The 19,526-nt window shown below is 42.2% G+C and overlaps 2 long non-coding RNA genes across 2 annotated transcripts in view; one reads left to right on the forward strand and one right to left on the reverse strand.

The window, feature by feature from the left end:
• The first annotated feature begins 1,012 nt into the window (after positions 1-1,012).
• Positions 1,013-19,526, forward strand: part of LOC133511935 (uncharacterized) — a 33,610-nt gene continuing 15,096 nt past the window's right edge. Inside the window, exons 1-2 of the long non-coding RNA XR_009798078.1 lie at positions 1,013-1,130; positions 1,713-1,781. This is a non-coding gene — a long non-coding RNA (uncharacterized LOC133511935). The remainder of the gene's footprint in view (positions 1,131-1,712; positions 1,782-19,526) is intronic.
• Positions 2,465-12,540, reverse strand: LOC133511936 (uncharacterized). The gene is made up of 4 exons (XR_009798079.1): positions 12,318-12,540; positions 12,016-12,198; positions 3,279-3,337; positions 2,465-3,173 (listed from the first exon to the last, which is right to left on the reverse strand). It is a non-coding gene; the product is annotated as an uncharacterized LOC133511936 (long non-coding RNA).

The following is a 19,526-nucleotide window of genomic DNA, read 5'->3' on the forward strand; positions in this document are numbered from 1 at the left end:
GAGGATGACGACAGCGGCGGCGTCTACCAGTGGCATCTCTGGTCCGGTGGGAAAAAACAACAGAGACAGTGCTGAATCCTGAGGCCGAACCTTTCCGGCCTCCATTGGGTTCCCCATCTCCAAACGAGGATGTGCCACTTCATTACGAAGAGGATGTGCCACTACAAGGTGAAGAGGATGTGACACGACAGAGCAAAGGGGTCGCTAATGTCTTAGTTACCCAACATGAACCAGTCCAAGCAACATCTGCGACACCTGAATGCAGTGAGTCAGGAGAGCAGTCACCCCAGTTGGTACGAGCACACCCACACATTAAGCTATGAGACTCAAGGGTAGCCATCACTGATCTCAAGAAAATGCCAAGTAATGGAGACTCAGTATAATGAGCAGACATGTTTATGGTGACCTTGGTGTGTTAATGATTAGAACAGTGATTTCCAACCTTTATAGAGCCAAGGCACGTATTTTACAATTGAAAAACCCCACGGCACACCAACAAAAGTAAATGTCACCAAAAATGGATAGTTTTATTACTGTATGTACTTCCTGCCATCTAATAGAAGAGGATTTTTTTTTTGTTCTGTCTGTCATTGTGCCTCACTGGCACAAATGGATGAATAAAGATACATTATGTCTTGGAAATAAATGTTTATCAATTACATAAAATTGGTCAACTTCCCACAGCACACCTGAAGAATGCTCACAGCACACTAATGTACCCCGGCAAACCGTTTGGGAATCATTGGATTAGAATGTCGGGAGACATTAAAACTTGTGGGGGAGAGTGTGGCGCATGGTGTTTGGACATGAATAACATCTACAGTTATAAACATTATTATTTTTTGCCCACCCACTACACAACACACAGAATATTTTGTAAAAATACTTTACCCCTCAAATTCCACTCTTGTGTGACTGGAGATGTTTTAACATTTGCTTTGTTTCAGGGTGTTCGTTCTTATAAAACAGAAATTCGCCAGTGGAGGACGCTGTGTTTCAGCCGCCAGCCGACGTTGCCCAGCTCATTCGCAGAAGAAGTTGCAGTACATTGAAATGGATCGTGTGTGAGAACTGTTCGCAGATGCTATTAATGTGCTATGAGTTGAACGTGTATTCTGTGCTGTTTACAGGTAAGATACACTGGAGTGGTGGTGGTGGTGGTGGTTGGGGGTCGTTGCTGGGTTTGAGATGCATTGCTGTCGAACTTGTATAGTATTTCTAGGGTTTGACACGTTAATTGAACATGATAAAGCCCGCGCTAAAAAGAACTATGGGACAGGAAAAGAGTGTGCAAGTTCCTGTTCCTTCACAATAAGAGTGAAGGCTCGGCAGGAGTGTTTGAGTGATTTTTGTTTAATCCAGCTGTATTATTGTCAGTGTTTAACGTGTCACATATGATTTCTCTATTTTGTTGAACACCGGAATTAGAATAGAACTCACTTGTTTGAATTATTGTTTCTAAGAGTTTTGTTCAGTACATTTGTTAGCTTGTAGGCCATGTACTTCACATTCGTAGAAGAAGCTGTAGTACACTGAAACTTATCGTATGTGAGAACTTTTAGCGGATGCTATTTATGTGCTGTGAGCTAAACATATATTCTGTGCTGTTTACAGAAATAAAATAAACAACTTTAATATGCTGCACAAATAATTGGGTGACTCCAGTCTTTAAAGTGTAACACCACTGTAACAAGTTTTTGTCATCTTTTCAGTGCAGCTCATTCACCTTTTTGACACTTGGAAGTATTCTGGTGCTTTATGTTTACACACATTCTGAAATGGTAAGTTATTATTATTATTATTATTATCCATTCATTTTCCACACCTTTTATTCTCATTAGCATCATATGATGCTGGATTCTATTCCAACCGGCTGCGGGCAATAGGTACCCCCTGAACTAGGTGTAGACAAGCGCAGGGAACATATAGACCAACAATCAATCACACTCCCATTCACCCCTACGCACAATTAACAGTTTACCATGCATGTTGTTGAATGTGGGAGGAGACCGGAGTACCCAGAGAAACCCTTTGCAGGCAAGGGGAGAACAGGCATACTCCACAAAGAAATACTTGATGTGAACCTAGGACCTCAGGACTGGGAGGCAGATCGATCAACTATTTTTCCAACTTCTCTAATGTTATTATTATTAGTCGTTGTAGTAGTAGTAGAAGTAGCAGTAGAGGCTCTGTTACTGCCTGTTCCTGTTTTTCATTACACTGTTTTACATGTAAGGCATGGAAGTGTTTCCACCCTTGCCGTTCTGACTTAAATATGGTTTTGGTTTGTTTCTCCACGATAAGAACGGAACTCTGTTGAAAATCACTGACCTCTCTCCTGACCTCTTTGATAGAAAAATGTTCAAGCTGATGCCATTTGCTCTTTCAATACTTAAGTATAGAAGAAAAAAAAAACACTCGTACAGACAGTAAATGGAGATCAATTTGAAAAAGACCTTCCATACCCACCTGCTGATGATCAGTACTGATGCCAATAAATTAAAACACAAATATTTTATGTAGGTGTTATGAACTGAGTCTGAAGTTTGCTTCCAACAAGTCACGTAGCCCTTCATACGATCGGTGCTCACGAAGTAGCCCTCAGCCTCAAAAAGGTTGTTGAGCCCTGCTCTATGCACTTATACCGAAATTAATGAGTCACCACTGGTCACAGGCAGTGACTGCCTTCAAGATAGTGCTACCATGAATGCGTTTATCACAGTATCCGTATTCAGCAAGAGATGCTTTGAGGTTTCATGTAATAGAAGTCCTTCCCTCATGAACTGTAATGAGTGGTTAAGTGCACGTTTATTTTTGTGAAGGCAGGACACAATACAATGCTTCTCATTTTCTCACTTTTCCCCTGGGATGGTAGAATTAATCCATAAAAAACTGAGACGTGAACTTTATGTCCTTTATTTCATTTGGAGGTTTTGAGTTGAATAAGGTCAAAAAGACAGATGAGAAAAAGAAAGATGATCTGGATTAGTCAGACAGCAGACCTTTTTCTCAAAAATGAGATCTGCCAGAAATCATTGATGGTCCCTCAGTTTCTTTGGAGCACCGCAGCCACCGCATGATTTGTGCTGAGTAAACAACAGTGGTTCCTTGATAGCCACAGGAGCTGGGTATTCTGCTTTGTGGTCCTCATTTTTTTTTCCTATAAGCTGCAACTGTTACCAGAGAGCAGAGAGGCAAACAGCACAACTCAGTTTCTACTGATAGATGAAGGATAATGACATTAGACGAAGAGTATTTCATTTCCCCATTTAACCTACCCGGATAAAGGCTCTGAGCAAGAAGGGGAGTAAGTGCCAGGGTTTGTCTCTGAAGGTTGCTATTTTAAGAAAAGATGTTAGTAACATTTTTCAGTTACATTTTTTGATTTGTTTTTAATTATCCTTTCCAAATAAATGAGGAAGATATTTATACTGTATTCCTTAGCCGCTTATCCTCACGAGGGTTGCGGGGAGTGCTGGAGCCTATCCCAGCTGTCATGGGGCAGGAGGTGGGGTAAACCCTGAATTTGTTGTCAGCCAATCGCAGGGCACATTGAGACAAACAGCCACACTCACAATCACACCTAGGGGCAATTTAGAGTGTCCAATTGGGATGTAGAAGGAAACCGGAGTGCTCGTAGAAAACCCACGCAGGCACGTGGAGAACATGCAAACTCCACAAAGGTGTGGCACATGGTGTTTAGAGTGGAATGGCTAAGACATAAATAACGTACGGTTATAAACATTATTTTTGGCCCACTCAATACACAACACACAACATTTTTTAAAATACTTTACCCCTCAAATTCAACTTTTGTGTGAAATTGCTTCGTTTAAGTGTGTTCATTCTTATAGTAACAGCAATTCTTCAGCAGAGGGCGCTGTGTTGCAGTCGTCAGCCGACGCTGCCCAACTCATTCGCAGAAGTTGCAGTACAGGTCAGCATATAGTGTGTGAGAGCTGTTTACATGTAAGATACACGGGAGTTGGGGGGTCGTTGTTGAGTTTGAGATGCATTGCTATTGAACCCGTATAGCATTTCTAAATTTTGACACGGTAATTGAACATGATAAAGCCCGCACTAAAAAAAAAGCATGGAACAGGAAGAGAGTGTGGAACTTCCTGTTGCTCCACAATAAGAGCGAAAGATCGGCAAGAGTGTTTGATTGAGTGATTTTTATGTTTAATCTGGCTGTTTTATTTACGATGTTTAACTTGCCATATGTGATTTCTATATGTACTTGAACACCGGAATTAGAATTACAGTACTTATTTGAAGTATTGTTTCAAAGAGTTTTGTTCAGTACATTTATTAGTTGTGTGATTTAATTCGCAGAAGAAGCTGCAGTACAGGGAAATGTATAGTGTGTGAGAGCTGTTAGCGGACGCTATTTATGTGCTGTGAGCTAAATGTGTATTCTGTGCTGTTTACAGAAATAAAATAAACAACTTTAATATGCTGCACAAAGAATTGGGTGACTCCAGTCTTTAAAGTGTAACACCACTGTAACAAGTTTTTGTCATCTTTTCAGTTCAGGTCATTAACTTTTCTGACACCTGGAAGTATTCTGGTACTTTATGTTTACACATATTCTGAAATGGTCAGTTATTATTATTATTATCCATTTATTCTCATTAGCATCATAGGATGCTGGATTCTATTCCAGCTGACTGTGGGCAAGAGGTTTGGTACCCCCTGAACTGGGTGTAGACAACTGCAGGGCAACTACAGACCAACAATCAATCACACTCCCATTCACCCCTACGCACAATTTACAGTTTACCATGCATGTTGTTGAATGTGGGAGGAAACCGGAGTACCCAGAGAAACCCATTGCAGGCAAGGGGGGTACATGCATACTCCACAAAGGAATACTTGATGTGAACCTAGGACCTCAAGACTGTGAGGCAGATATGCCAACTATTTTTCCAACTTCTCTAATATTATTATTATTAGTGGTAGTAGTCGCAGCAGTAAAGGCTCTGTTGCTGCCTGTTACCATTTTTCTTTAGACATGTTTTACATGTACGGCATGGAAGTGTTTCTACCCTTGCCGTTCTGACTTAAATATGGTTTTGGTTTGTTTCTCCACGATAAGAACGGAACTCTTTAATATGCTGCACTAAGAATTGGGTAACCGCATTCTTTAATGTGTAACACAGGCGTGTCCAGGATTGAACCCGGGACCTCAGAACTGTGAGCCCAACGCTTTACAGCTGCGCCACCGTGCCTCCCCTGTGTGCACAAGTGTGTGTGCGTGCATACGTGTGTGTGAATGTTGGTTTCCCTGGTAGGAGAGTCCATGCATTGCTTGTATTTAGGGAATTAGTGGGTGAATTTAGAATTGTTCAAATCCCCAAGAAAAATTAGGGGTGAATCTGGGTGTTTTTTCAAGTTTGTTTACTTTCTCAGCAAGCATTCACACTCCGGCATTCATATTATCTTCAGCGAAATATAGACACTGGTGAGGATTAAAGAATCAAACTGGATTTCATGACGAATGTGCTTGTCGGCAGCAAATCCACACCACCTTTGGGCGGTCAAAGTCTCGTCAACCCTTTCCGGCGTCTGTGTCGACAATCGTGCGGCCATCGTTGTTTTTGGCTGGCCTAGCCTGTATTCTGACACGGAAGCTCTTTTCAAAAAGGAAAACATCACACAACCGAGTGAAGTTACCGGGGCAATATTACACTATTGTTTCGAGCCATATTCAGATGATACGCGAACACGGCCAAACCGCTTCCCCGTCCGATCCATTTCCGCAGCGGAGATTCAGCTGGCCGGTGTGCCTCATTGTCAGCGCCAAGGTGGCTTATCACGTAGGTGAGCCGTGCTGCTTTAGGGGGTTTTTCATAGCCGCCGCCGTCCACGATGAACAACACAGTCGAGCCGGGGCGCTTTATGGCGTTGTCGTCGCACACGGCTGAGTTCGACATTGTCTGCAGCGTTGTTCACAGCTTCCGCCGTTCGCGAGCCCGACGTGCAGCCTTTGCTGGTGGAGCGACCCAGCAGCCCGACACCGTCCGACGTGCACATCGACATATTTAGCACGCCTGTCATACGTACGCGGATCTTTTGTTACATTATGAGAGACAGATTACGTGGTACAGTAGCTGTATACGAACGCGGCGCCTCAGCCAGTGTGGCTCATTTTCGGCACCGAAGTGGTTTATCACGGAGCCGAGCTGGGCTGCTTTAGGGCGTTGATCATAGCCGCTGCCGTCCACGATGAACAACACCGTCGAGCCAGGGCGCTTTATGGCGTTGTTTTCGCACGCGGCTGAGTTCGACATTGTCTGCAGCGTTGTTCACAGCTGCCGCCGTTTGCGGGCCCGACGCCCAGCCTTTGCTGGCGGAGCGACCCAGCAGCCCGACGCAGTCCGACGCGCACATCGACACATTTAGCACGCCTGTCATACGTACGCAGATCTGTTACATTATGAGAGGCCGATTACGTGGTCCGTCCCAAACTAATATTTTTTTAGTAGCTGTATACACACGTACCTGTCATTTGGAACCCACCAAGCTCTCGTCCTCTGCACCCGTGCAATCCATTTTTAAAGCTGAACCGGGTCTCATGCAAACTTATTAAGGGTAAATCCATCCTACCGAGTGTTCAACAAATGTCCAGCAATGCAACGAGCCGGCATTTTGGCTAACACAAAGGAACAACGAGCTATCTTCCCAGAGGTACAACTAATCGAAACAAACAAGTCCACTTGAGGGTGGTCCTGTCCTGTACGTCACTTCCTACTTCTTCTCGATAACAAAGAGAGGATTTTCATGGCGGGAGTTACATAAAGCTGTATGCGTCAAAATCATGTTTTGTGGTTAAAAAAAAAAAACGCATGGGTCCATATCGGCTGCCGTTTTTTTTTTATTAATAACATACTAAAAATCCTGCATTTCATGAAAGTGGCGCTTTAAGTTGGAAGGCAACTCATAACTACATTGAATGTCTTCTAAACATTTGAACCTTGGGAAACCTTCGTCTTTGTAAGTATTGGATGTTCACACACATTAGGTTGAGATCACAATTGTGTTTTTTTTTGAGAGCTCGATATAAGTGATCATTGAAACAGCTATTGTTAAAGCATATATAAGATAGCTACCTGTACTTTGCAAAATGGCACACAGTGCACAGTGTAATGTGTATTTTTCTGTATCTTTCTGTTACAAATTTGTTAATTCATTTACCACAAGAGACCTCCATAAAATCAAGAAAATAACGCCTTGTGTACGGAGTTTCTTTATAAGTTCGCTGGCTGTCTAGCTTCACATAGTAACGTGTCGTGAGGACAGCACATAAAGTGTTTATAAGAATATGGTGGAGAGTAATAGAAATGTTAAGATTACCAGGAGTCCAGGGAGGTTCATACAGCTTTAAAATACATATAAAATCATCAAAACAATTGTTAGTCACATCTTCATTGCTTTCACCTGTTGCAGGGTGGTCGAGAACTAACCTCCACGTTCAACAAGGGATTATTGTATCATATTGTTTTAATTATTTGTTTTCGTATTGTATTTGTTTTTAAACAACCCAGGTTGACACATATTGACGTTGGAAAATTAAAAGTATCAAGCCACAGTACTTGGTTGCAACATAATATTTCGACAAAAATACAGCAACCCCTCCCCCTCGCACCTTTCCCAATTTGCCTCAAATTGGTTTGCTATAATCCCTCCCACTCTCTTCAAGTAAGCTCTGAGCACTAAATATAGCCAGACCAATATGACGTAAATGGCCAAAACCATGATATGGATAACTTTAACCACAAAACCAACCTGCTTTTTCCATTATTATTACTGGGACTCATTTTTGCTGGATTTAGCTATCAGTGACTGTATATTGTTAGGCAGGAGTTGATGGCAGGCTAACATCAGGCTGACATTTTTTTTTTTTTTGGAGGTAGCGATTCACGTAGTCAGGCAGTACCACAGTTCTCTGTTTGAAATGCATAACAAGAAGGTATTTGTGTCATGTAATAAAGCAAAGGTGCAACTGAATAGCATATTGACAGGTGTTTCTGGCCCATATTGGGGGTTGGGTGGGGGGCATGTGCTTTATAACAAATCCCAGCACTCCTAAACCTCTGATGCAAGAATTGCCTCTGGGTTTGCCTTAGGGAAGTCTGTTTAAGCCTAATGCTGAAAACGATACAAAATGCCATCAACAGCCCAAAAAACAGCATCGGGGTCTCAGTGATATAACCCTTTAAGCAATGGGTATCCATCAATTTTCTGAACCACTTAACTTTACAAGGGTCGCAGGACTGATGGAGCCTTTTCCAGCTATCTTCAAGCAGAAGGCGCGATACACCCTGAACTGTTTGCCAGCCAATCGCTGGGCACACGGGGACAAACAACCACACTAAAAATCATACTGAAGGGCAATTTAGAGTCTCCAATGAATTAATGCTTTTGGGATTTGGAAGGAAACCGGAGTGCCCAAAGAAAACCTAGCAGGCACAAGGACAAAATGCAAACTTCACAGAGGCAGGGCTGGGATTTGAACCCCAGTGCTCAGAACTATGATCTTAATGCTGTAACCCAGGGGTGTCCAAACTTTTTGCAAAGAGGGCCAGATTTGGTAAGGTGAAAATGTGTGGGGGCCGACTATTTAGCCTGACATTCTTTGAACCATTAACATTAAATACAAATTAACTTTTTGGGATTTTTTTAAATTTAATTACAAATGGCATACTTTTACTTTTACATTTTTTTTTACATTTAGGTTTTTACCGAAATCACAAACCACAAAAAATTAAGAAAACTATAAAGGATATCTAAGTTCATGTGAAACATTACATATTATTCACTATTATATCCTCACTGTAGGAAAAGTGCTGAAAACAAAACAATGATCACTGCATATTCAAACTGTGATTTTGACCATCACAAAAAAATTAATTAACTGAGATTTAATAATTTATTCAACTCAGAGGACTTAACAAAGGTCTTGCCTGCACTAATGTGAAGGGTGATACTGGGATCTTGACTGCACTATGTAGTCCATGTCTGGCTCAAGAGCAGTGGTTTTGATGCGCAAGACGTCACGCAGGTGAGAGTCACTCAGTCTCGTCCTCATGCGGCTCTTGATAATGTTCATAACGGAGAATGTCTTCTCGCACATGTATGTGGAGCCAAACAAGCTCAGCATTTTCTTAGCAAATGTCCGAATTGCTTGGAACCTGCCTTCATCCAGCTGGCGGTAGAAGTTGACAAGAGGGAGCTGTTGGTGCCGACTGCGATGCTCGGCGTCACACTGCAGCTCAATGAGCTCCAGTTGCAGGTGGTCTGGAGCGTCATCAGGGTCCACGGAGAAAGGAGAGGAAAAAAGCGTGATCTCCTTTTCAATAGCTGCAAAGTCCCGAAAGCGCTGCTGAAACTCCTCAACCAGAGATGAGATGTCTGCTGCATACTTTGTCATTTGCGCACTGATATTGATCTGTGGGAAACTGGTCACAATTTCCTGCAGCGACGGGAAATGTGCGGTATTGGGCTGCGCCTGTGACAGGTGTCTTTGGAAAAGTAGCAGCTTGGTCCGAAAGGCTTTGATGTGTGAATACAGTTGGCTTACCACTGCATTTTGCCCTTGAAGGCTTGTGTTCAGCGCATTCAGATGTCGCGTTATGTCAACTAAAAATCCCAAATCAGCCAGCCAAACAGGATCATTTAATTGTGGCATGGGTTGTCCCTTTTCAGTCAAGAATTGTCCAATTTCCTCCCTGAGAGAGAAGAAGCGCTGCAGCGCAGACCCCCGACTGAGCCACCTTACGTCGGTGTGATACAAAACATCTCCGTATTCAGCCTGGATGTCGAGAAGAAACTGTTGAAACTGGCGGTGGCACAGCGCTTTGGAGCGAATATAATTAATAGTCTTTATCACCGGTTTCATAACATTATCATATTTCATATATTTGGCACAGAGAACTTCTTGATGAATAATACAGTGGAGTTTAATAGCGCTGCCTCCTTCTTCGCTGACTTTGTTACAGACAAGGCTTGATAATCCACTCCGCTCGCCAGCCATGGCAGGTGCGCCACCCGTAATAATCCCGGTGACTTTATTCCACTGTAGTTTCATGTCATCTACGGTGGAACAAACAGAAACAAATAAATCCGTTCCTCTTGTTTGGCCCTTCAGACTCTGGAGGTCCAGAAGCTCTTCACTCACGTTCATGTCATTGTCCACTCCTCTTAAAAACATCAGTAACTGAGCGGTGTCGGACGCATCCGTGCTTTCATCGGACGCTAACGAGAAAAAGTCAAACTCAGTTCCTTTTGCCTCTAACTGTCTCTTAATATCTAATGAAACGTCTTCAATTCTCCGTACCACAGTATTACGAGCCAGGCAAATATTGGCAAACTCTTGCTTCTTCGCGGGACAAATTTTCTCAACCATTTTCATTACACAGTCTTTAATAAATTCACCCTCAGTGAAAGGTTTGCAGTGCTTTGCAATCAGCGTTGCCACTTCGTAGCTTGCCTTTGTGGCATTTTCATTTGACTCACGGACTCTTGTGAAAAAGCTTTGCTGTGCCGTTAAAACAGCTTCCAGTTGCTTCACTTTTTCACCGCGTTTGTTCCCAGTTAGCTTGTCGTAGCTAGCATGTTTCGTCTGGTAGTGCCTCTTGATGTTGAATTCCTTGAAAACAGCCACAGTCTCTTGGCAAATTAGGCAGACACAGTTGTTTCGTATTTCAGTGAAAAAATACTCAAATTTCCACTTGTCCTGGAAGCGGCGGCCCTCGCGGTCAACTTTCCTTTTTTTGTTTACAGACGCCATGTTAGAAATGGGCTGGGCTGAAACGATCACGCAAGGTCAAGGGTCACGGCGGCCAGAGTGCGGCCACAGGGCTACTGCCATCTTCTGGTGAAATGAAAAATATGAAAAATAGCTTTTTGTACAGATGTATTTTATACTGTGGTCAACAGTGCTGGTGGGCCGCATATTATTGATTTCATGATAGAGGCCGCGGGCCGGTAAAAATTTGTCCACGGGCCGCAATTGGCCCGGGGGCCGGACTTTGGACATGTCTGCTCTAACCAGTCACGTTATTGTACCGTCAAGCAATGGGTCTCTAAGCAAAAATACATTGCAGCAACAAATGTAACCAGACAATATCACAATACAACTCGGCATATATTCTTTATCATCTCCAAAAATGACTCATACAACTGCTTCTTACTGAGAACTGTGTCAATATATTAATTGATTTGTCAGGAAATAATTAACATTTTTACGAAAATAAAGATGAATAGTGAAGGATATGTTAAATTCTATGTCAATAGAAAGGAAAAGATGCATGCAACTCCTTTTGCTTTATATATGACTGTGTTTTCTCTTTTGGAATACTTTGGATATTTTAGCAGCAGGACTGTGGACGCATATCAATGACAAAGGAGAAGCTCTTAATGTTGATGTATTTCAAAGGTCTAATCCACAGGAAATGTATTTTATTTGTCTATCATGCAAATGTAGCTCAAATTTCATAATTTTTTTTAAATTTTCAACACAGCAGAAATAAAATTAAATTAGCGCCAAAGTGCACATTTTCTTTATAATCCGGATGCCTCCCCTGTCTGTTTCAAACTGAGGCTCTGTTGAAGCTGCTTCTGTGTGACGTCACGCACAGACAAGCCCAGTACAGAAATGGCTTCCTACACAGACAATCATACACACGAGTGGGATCTAAAGAAGACAGACAGCAGTGATGAAGAAATTTTAATGGAATGTGTGAATGCTACTGGCTTCTTGTGCGTGCATAAGAGATCACACAGGTTTCTGAAGCAATGAGTGTTTATCGAACTCCAAGGACATGGAACATAGTGAGCAGCTACACTACACATAGACTCCCGCAGGTAAATAGAACATAGATAAGGGACCCAACCCATAACACCTAGGAGAGGCGTATGCCCCTCCTTGGGACAGTGACAAACAACCAATAATCTACAGAATGCTCTGTGGAAGAGATAGGAACTGAAGAGGAGGAATTTTCCTATTCTTACCATGTTCGGAAAAACATCCCATGCAGCTGTAATTCACCCATATATCTTCGAACCGGTGGGACTGTCTGAGCGTCGAATGCAACACAAGGACAGGATTTGGCGACACCATCATAGTCGAATTTCAGGAAGACCTCAGCGTCAACAGCGCACTAACTTTATACAGTGTCCAAATTTCGTCACCCCCTAAACATCACACAGATATGGATATTAGCTTACATATATAACTGTATGGGTATTGTACTTACATTTAAAACGAGGTGGATATTTGTCAATATAAAACAATTGAACACGTACGTACTTACTTGGTACCGAAGCCCAGTGACTGCTGTACTGGGTTTTCAAAGCAGTCCTCTGTGAAATGCTTGGAACATATTACTGTCCGCTTTGATTTGTAAGTCCAATGTGCTCACTTTTGTCTTCACAAACCTGGTCCATAACCTGCCTATCCGTTCATGTTTCAGCCATTCATGTACGTTTGACGCAAAACAGCCATATGCAACACACTTCCTTATTATCGTTGCTAGCTTTTTCACTTTCTGGCTAAATGTTGTCGTGACGTGACATTACATTCCGGAGAGTACCGGAATTTGCCGAATCTAAGTGACATTTCGAACAAAATCTTGAGACTGACTTTGATGCTAATTTGTTTCATTTCTGTTGAGAATTTTTAAAATATGTTTTATGATACTTTAGTTACATTTGTATGATAGACACAAATTTCCTCTGGGTTAGACCTTTCTTCTTTTTATTTTTCTTTCGGCTTGTCCCGTTAGTGGTCGCCACAGCGTGTCATCTTTTTCCATCTAAGCCTATCTCGTACATCCTCCTCTCTAACACCCACTGTCCTCATGTCTTCCCTCACAACATCCATCCACCTTTTCTTTGGTCTTCCTCTCGCTCTTTTGCCTAGAAACTCCATCCTCAGCACCCTTCTCCCAATATACTCACTCTCTAGCCTCTGAACATGTCCAAACCATTGAAGTCTGCTCTCTCTCACCTTGTCTCCAAAGCATCCAACTTTGGCTGTCCCTCTAATGAGCTTTAATACTTGATTTGGCAAAACGTGCTACTCATTGTATTTGTGAAAAAGAAGAGGAAATAACTATATTGTTGTCCCAGTTGCATGGATTAAGATGAGCAAAAAATAAAGACAACATTAAAGAAAAAGCAACAATCGATAATGATGAAAAGGTGACAAGGGTAGATCTGGAAGCATCCAACAGTGCTAAAATAAAGTAGAACAGTGAGCTCAAAATGAAGGCAGATAAATATATAATTGCATTAACATGAGTCCATTACATAATTTCCCCATCTGTCATCACATATCTACCACAGAATAGATGTGTAACTTGTTTTGCAATTAGAACTCAAGGTAAAATAACTGCAAGCAGATATGCAATATAACAACTATTGTACAGTTTGTTGAAAGATTTGTTGAAAAACAAATAAAACATAATAAAACTGGCATGGTGGATTAGCTGTAAAGCGTTGGCCTCACAGTTCTGAGGACCCAGATTTAATCCCGCCCCCGCCTGTGTGGAGTTTGCATGTTCTTTCTGTGCTATTGTGGGTTTTCTCTAGGCACTCCTGTTTCCTCCCACTCCCCAAAACCATGCAGCAATAATTGGAGACTCAAAATTGCGACTTGATGTGATTGTGAGTGCAACTGTTGTGGTAAAGAGGGAGTTAAGTTGAAAGGCAAAGCCTTCAATTTACCAGTCGATCTACATTCCTACACTCACCTATGGGCACGAGCTGTGGGTCGTGACTGAAAGAACAAGATCCCGGATACGAGCGGCCGAAATGAGTTTCCTCCGCAGGGTGTCTGGGCTCTATTTTAGAGATAGGGTGAGATGCTCGGTCATCCAGGAGGGGCTTCCATGTTGAGCTGCTGCTCCTTCGCAATGAGAGGAGCCAGATGGGGTGGATGGGGCGTCTGATTCAGATGCCTCCCGGACGCCTCCCTGGGGAGATATTCTGGGCATGTCCCACCGGAAAGAGACCCCGGGGACGACCCAGAACACGCTGGAGAGACTATGTCTCTTGGCTGGCTTTGGACCCTCCAGAAAAGCTGGAAGAAGTGGCTGGGGAAAGGGAAGTCTGGGTATCCCTGCTGAAGCTACTTCCCCCATGACCCGACCCGTAAAAGCAGTACAAAATGGATGGATGGATGGATGGATGGATGGACGGACGGATAGATGGACTGTCTGTCTCCATGTGCCCTGCAATTAGCTGGCAACCAGTTGAGGGTTACCCGACAGAGAAAACTTCAACAGCTAAAACCATCAACGAGATTGACTAAAGCACAGCAAAGCAAACCAAAGGAAAGCAAAGTAAATTTATTTGTATAGCGCATTTCATACACGAGGTAATTCAATGTGCTTTACATGATTAAAGGCATTTGAAAACAAAGAGATAAAACATTTAAAATGGCATGAAAACAATAAAAATGACAAACAAAATATTTAAAAAAAGACAAAACCGCATACAGTGCAAGTGATATGATAAAAAAATGGATATATTCTAAAAAGCATGAGAAAAAAGAAGAGTTCACACATTCACACTTGGGGCTGACCTCACCTCTGTTGGCAACTTGTTGCATTTATGTCCAGCATAATAGCTAAATGCTCCTTCACCATGTTTACTTTGGACTTTGCGCTCCACTATTTGACCTGAGTCAGTCGATCCCAGAGCTCTACTTGGTTTGTATTCCGTAAGCATTTCTTCCATGTATTCAGACCTAAACCATTTAGTGATTTATAGACAAGTAACATAACTTTAAAATCTATTCTAGAACTGACTGAAAGCCAGTGCAAGGACTTTAGGATTGGAGTTATATGCTCAGACCGCTTTGTTTTGGTCAGAAAGCGAGCTGCAGCATTCTGAATGAGCTGCAGTTGTTTAATACTCTTTTTTTTTTTTTTTTTTTTTTTTTTTTTTTTCTAAATACCATCTTACTTTTTCAAAACTTTTGTGAAATCACTATCTGTTTTGTAACAAATAATAAATTACTCACTTCAGTCTGACGAGTTTTCTAAAGCTCTTAAAGTAGCTGCTTTTAAGCCTCTTCTTCAAAACAGAGCACTGAACGATTCCATGTGAGCAGTCAAGAGACCATCTCAATTTTGTAATTTTTAATCCACTCTCAATTTCTGGAATTTGAATGGACTTTTTGACAAATTTCAATCAGGTTCTCGAACCTACCACAATATAGGATCTGCTCTTATCCAAGTGCCAAATGATATAAGAATGAATACCTACTCAGGAAAGGTTTCTCTTTCGGTGTTGTTGGAGCTCAATGCAGTTTTTGATAACGTAGATCACAATATACTGCTGCACAGGTTGGATTGGAGTAAATGTTTGAGTAAATGTTTCACGTCTTACCTGGAGGAAAGGAGCTACTTTGTCATCATTTGAAGTTGCTCAATCTCAACAAATGGCAATAGCGTATGGCAGGGGTGCCCAGACTTTTTTACCCCAAGATCTACTTTTCAAGCAGCCGGTCTCTCACAAGCTACCGACGAATGAGGGTGCGGGGGGATTTGGTGATGATGCTCCCAATGTTATGTTATTAATGTTATGTGACATATTATACTACATATAAATGTATATGTATATTTAAAATACAGAATTAGCTTTTTGTTCACAGCTTGTCTGTGCTTTCACCCTGGATCAGGCTGTGCCAAGGTGGGATTTTAAAATTACACATCATCTCACTTTCTACTTCTCGACCAGACCATTTCTCACTCTAAAAGAGAAACTCATTCAGTTTGAAAACTTTTTCTTCGATTATTCACATAGTTTGACAGTCATTGCATCTTAAAACAACAGCATTTCTTTTAACATTTGTAATTATGAGTGTACGTCTTTATGAGTGGGGATGGGGGGCGGGTGTAAGGTAAATTAGCAAAAAGAAAGTGTGGCGGAGCAACGGTCACTGTTAGAGAAAGTTCCATGTAATGCCTGAAAGAAACCAGTGGCTTCTTTTCATTTTTTACAGTACATATGTGAATTGTGCCATTGATGTAACAACCAATCATCCCACACTCATTGAATCACATTGCAAAATGCCACAAACTGAAAAGCTGTATGTTATACTTTTATTTGCATTGGATTTTTTTTTTTCTGCGACGCAGAAATATCTGTGAAGAGACTGCATCAGCGATGCACAATTGCGCACGCGCGCAGTTTAGGGGGAACATTGGCTGACGTTTATTTATTTATTTATTTTGGCATGCCGTATTGTGATCAACCAAGACTGCCTCGCAATCGACGCCATTGAGCACCCCTGGCATCTGGGGTCCACAAAGTGTCAGTTCTTGGACCTCTCCTGTTCAGCCTGTATATTCTATTGTTGGGTCCAAATTTCCAGAACTTTAGTTTTGTCGATCATAGCAATGCAGATGACACCCAATTAATGTGGCCGTGTCTCCAGATGACTGTAGTTCAATTGTTGCTGTTTTGCCACTGTCTCAAGCAGATAAATACAGTGAAGAAAATAAGTATTTGAACACCTTGCTATATTCCAAGTTCTCACACTTAGAAATCAAGGAGGGGTCTAAAAATTTCATCGTAGGTGTAAGTCCACTTAGAGAGAGATAATCTAAAAAGTAAAATCCAGAAATCACAATGTATGATTTTTTTTTTTTTTTTTTTTTAATGATTTGTGTGATACTGGTCCAAATAAGTATTTGAACAACTGAGAAAAACAATGTTAATATTTCTTTGTTTGCAATTACAGAGGTCAAACATTTCCTGTAGTTGTTCACCAGGTTTGCACACACTGCAGGAGGGATTTTGGCCCACTCTACACAGATCTTCTCGAGATCAGACAGATTTTTGGGCTGTCGCTGAGAAACACGGAGTTTCAGCTCCCTCCAAAGATTTTCTATTGGGTTTAGTCTGGAAACCAGCTAGGCCATGCCAGAACCTTGATATGCTTCTTACAGAGCCACTCCTTGGTTTTCCTGGCTGTGTGGTTCGGGTCATTGTCATGTTGAAAGACCCAGCCATGACCCATCTTCAATGCTCTGACTGAGGGAATGAGGTTGTTTCCCAAAATCTCACAAAACGTGGCTGCGGTCATCCTCTCCTTACTACAGTGCGGTCGTCCTGTCACATGTGCAGAAAACAACCTCCAAAGCATGATGCGACCACCCCCCCATGCTTCACAGCAGGGATGGTGTTCTTGGGATGAAACTCATCATTCGTCTTCCTCCAAACATGGCTAGTGGAATTATAACCAAAAAGTTCAATTTTGGTCTCATCTGACCAAAAACCATTCTCTCATGACTTCTCTGTATCATCCAAATGGTCAGTGGCAAAATTAAGATGGGCCTTGACATGTGCTCGTTTAAACAGGGAACCCTCCATGCCATGTATAATTTCAAACCATGACGTCTTAATGTATTACCAACAGTAACCTTGGAAACAGTGGTCCCAGTTATTTTCAGGTCATTGACCTGTCGTGTAGTCCCCGGCTGATTCCTCACACTTCTAAGGATGATTACGACCCTACAAGGTGATATCTTGCATGGGGCTCCACTCCGATTGAGATTGAGCGTCATGTTTAGCTTCTTCTATTTTCTACTGATTGCTCCAATCGTGGACCTTTTTTCACCAAGCTGCTTGGCAATTTCTCCGTAGCCCTTTCCAGCTGTGTGGAGTTGTCCAATTTTGTCCTGGTGTCTTTGGACAGCTCTTTGGTCTTGGCCATGTTACAAGTTTGACTCTTACAGATTGTATGGGGTGGACAGGTGTCTTTATGCAGCTAACAACCTCATGCAGGTGCAGCTGACTCAGGATAATACATGGAGTGGAGGTGGACTTTTAAAGGGGGACTAACAGGTCTTTGAGGGTCAGCATTGTAGCTGATAGACAGGTGTTTAAATACTTATTTGCAGCTGTATCACACAAATAAATCGTTAGAAAAAAATCACAAATTGTGATTTTCTGGATTTTTCTTTTCAGATTCTCTCTCTCACAGCGGACATGCACCTACAATGAAAATTTCAGACCACTCCATGATTTCTAAGTGTGAGAACCTGGAATATTGTGTTCAAATACTTATTTTCTTCACTGTAACTGGATAAGCCAAAATTTTCTTCATCTTATCCACAACAAAACTGAGATCATTGTTTATTGCAATTTTGGCCCCCTTCCACCCACCCTGGGTTCGTATTTTGTTTTTTGTTTGTTTTCTCATGTCTGCGATCCTCACCTTGGGGGTAGGTGGGTACTGTTAGGAATGTGGTCATGCCACTGCCTCGCACAGCTCTGCTACTGGCAGCAGCCTCCTCACCTGTCCCTTGTTAATGTTCAATATGTCATGCATTTAAGCCACAGCTGTCTTCTCATGAGTGGACAGTTCATTGTGTCAGTACACGGGTTCCTTGTGTTAAGTGTATGTGTCTCGGTGCCACGTCTCAACATTCTAGTACCTCATAGTTTCGTTTCTCTTTTTTTGGACCTTGCCTTTTGCTTCGTGTTTTTGTACTGTCTCCTTTTTGGACTGCCTTCATGTGTAATGACCCCAGCTTGGATTAAGTCTCCCATTCTAAATCATGTTCTTCACTTGGACTTTTGCATTTGGGGTCTACCCTTGCCCGTGACACCGGCCCATTTTTGATGGACCAGATGGACATTGGTTCTTGATTTACAATGCAAAGGGTGTACCTAGGCCTATGTATCCATTCATCCATCCTTTTTCTGAGCTGCTTATCCTCACAAGGGTCGCAGGAGTGCTGGAGCCTATCCCAGATGTCATCGGGCAGGAGGCAGGCTACACCCTGAACTGGTTGCCAGCCAATCATAGGACAGATGGAGACAGACAACAGTCGCACTCACAATCACACCTAGGGGCAATTTAGAGTGTCCAATTAATGTATGTTTTTTCACTGCCGCCACACACCATGCATATCTCAAATTCCAGCTCACGAGTAAAAGCAAAATATCCACCCAAAGAAGGCTCAAATATGGTAAAAACAAAATTTTGCATTGCATCACTGGTATATCAAGGTACCACTCTATCAAGAATTAATCAGATCTCAAAATCGGTAACTTTAGTTTTGTCCTCTGAAGTCAGTCTTTAAGATTATGGAAAGCAAACATTTCAGAGCCCCTCTGAATCTGATCTCCCTTACCGCCCCCGACATGTTTCCTCTCAGACAGAAATGCTGAACAGAGGCTTGCACAGTCAATACTCAACTTTAATTGGACGGACTGTGCCTGTTCACTCGGACCATAAATAATCAGGAAGTGTGTGTGTGTGTGTCGGGGGGGGGGGGGGGGGGTTGGGAGGTTGTGTAATTGAGTTCCATTTTAACAATCAGCCAGTCCACAGTGAACTTAAGTACCATTGAAGCAGAGAGACCCTGTCACGAAAAGGTTGTAAATACCCTGCGGATTAACTTATTCATCTACGCTCATAAACACGATTTAAGGAGCTAATGTACCACCAGCAGGATTTGTAATGCAAGGACCTGATCAGGGCAAAGCTTTGACTACATTTT

Source organism: Syngnathoides biaculeatus, chromosome 14, assembly GCF_019802595.1.
Source record: "Syngnathoides biaculeatus isolate LvHL_M chromosome 14, ASM1980259v1, whole genome shotgun sequence".
Classification (NCBI taxonomy): Eukaryota; Metazoa; Chordata; class Actinopteri; order Syngnathiformes; family Syngnathidae; genus Syngnathoides; species Syngnathoides biaculeatus.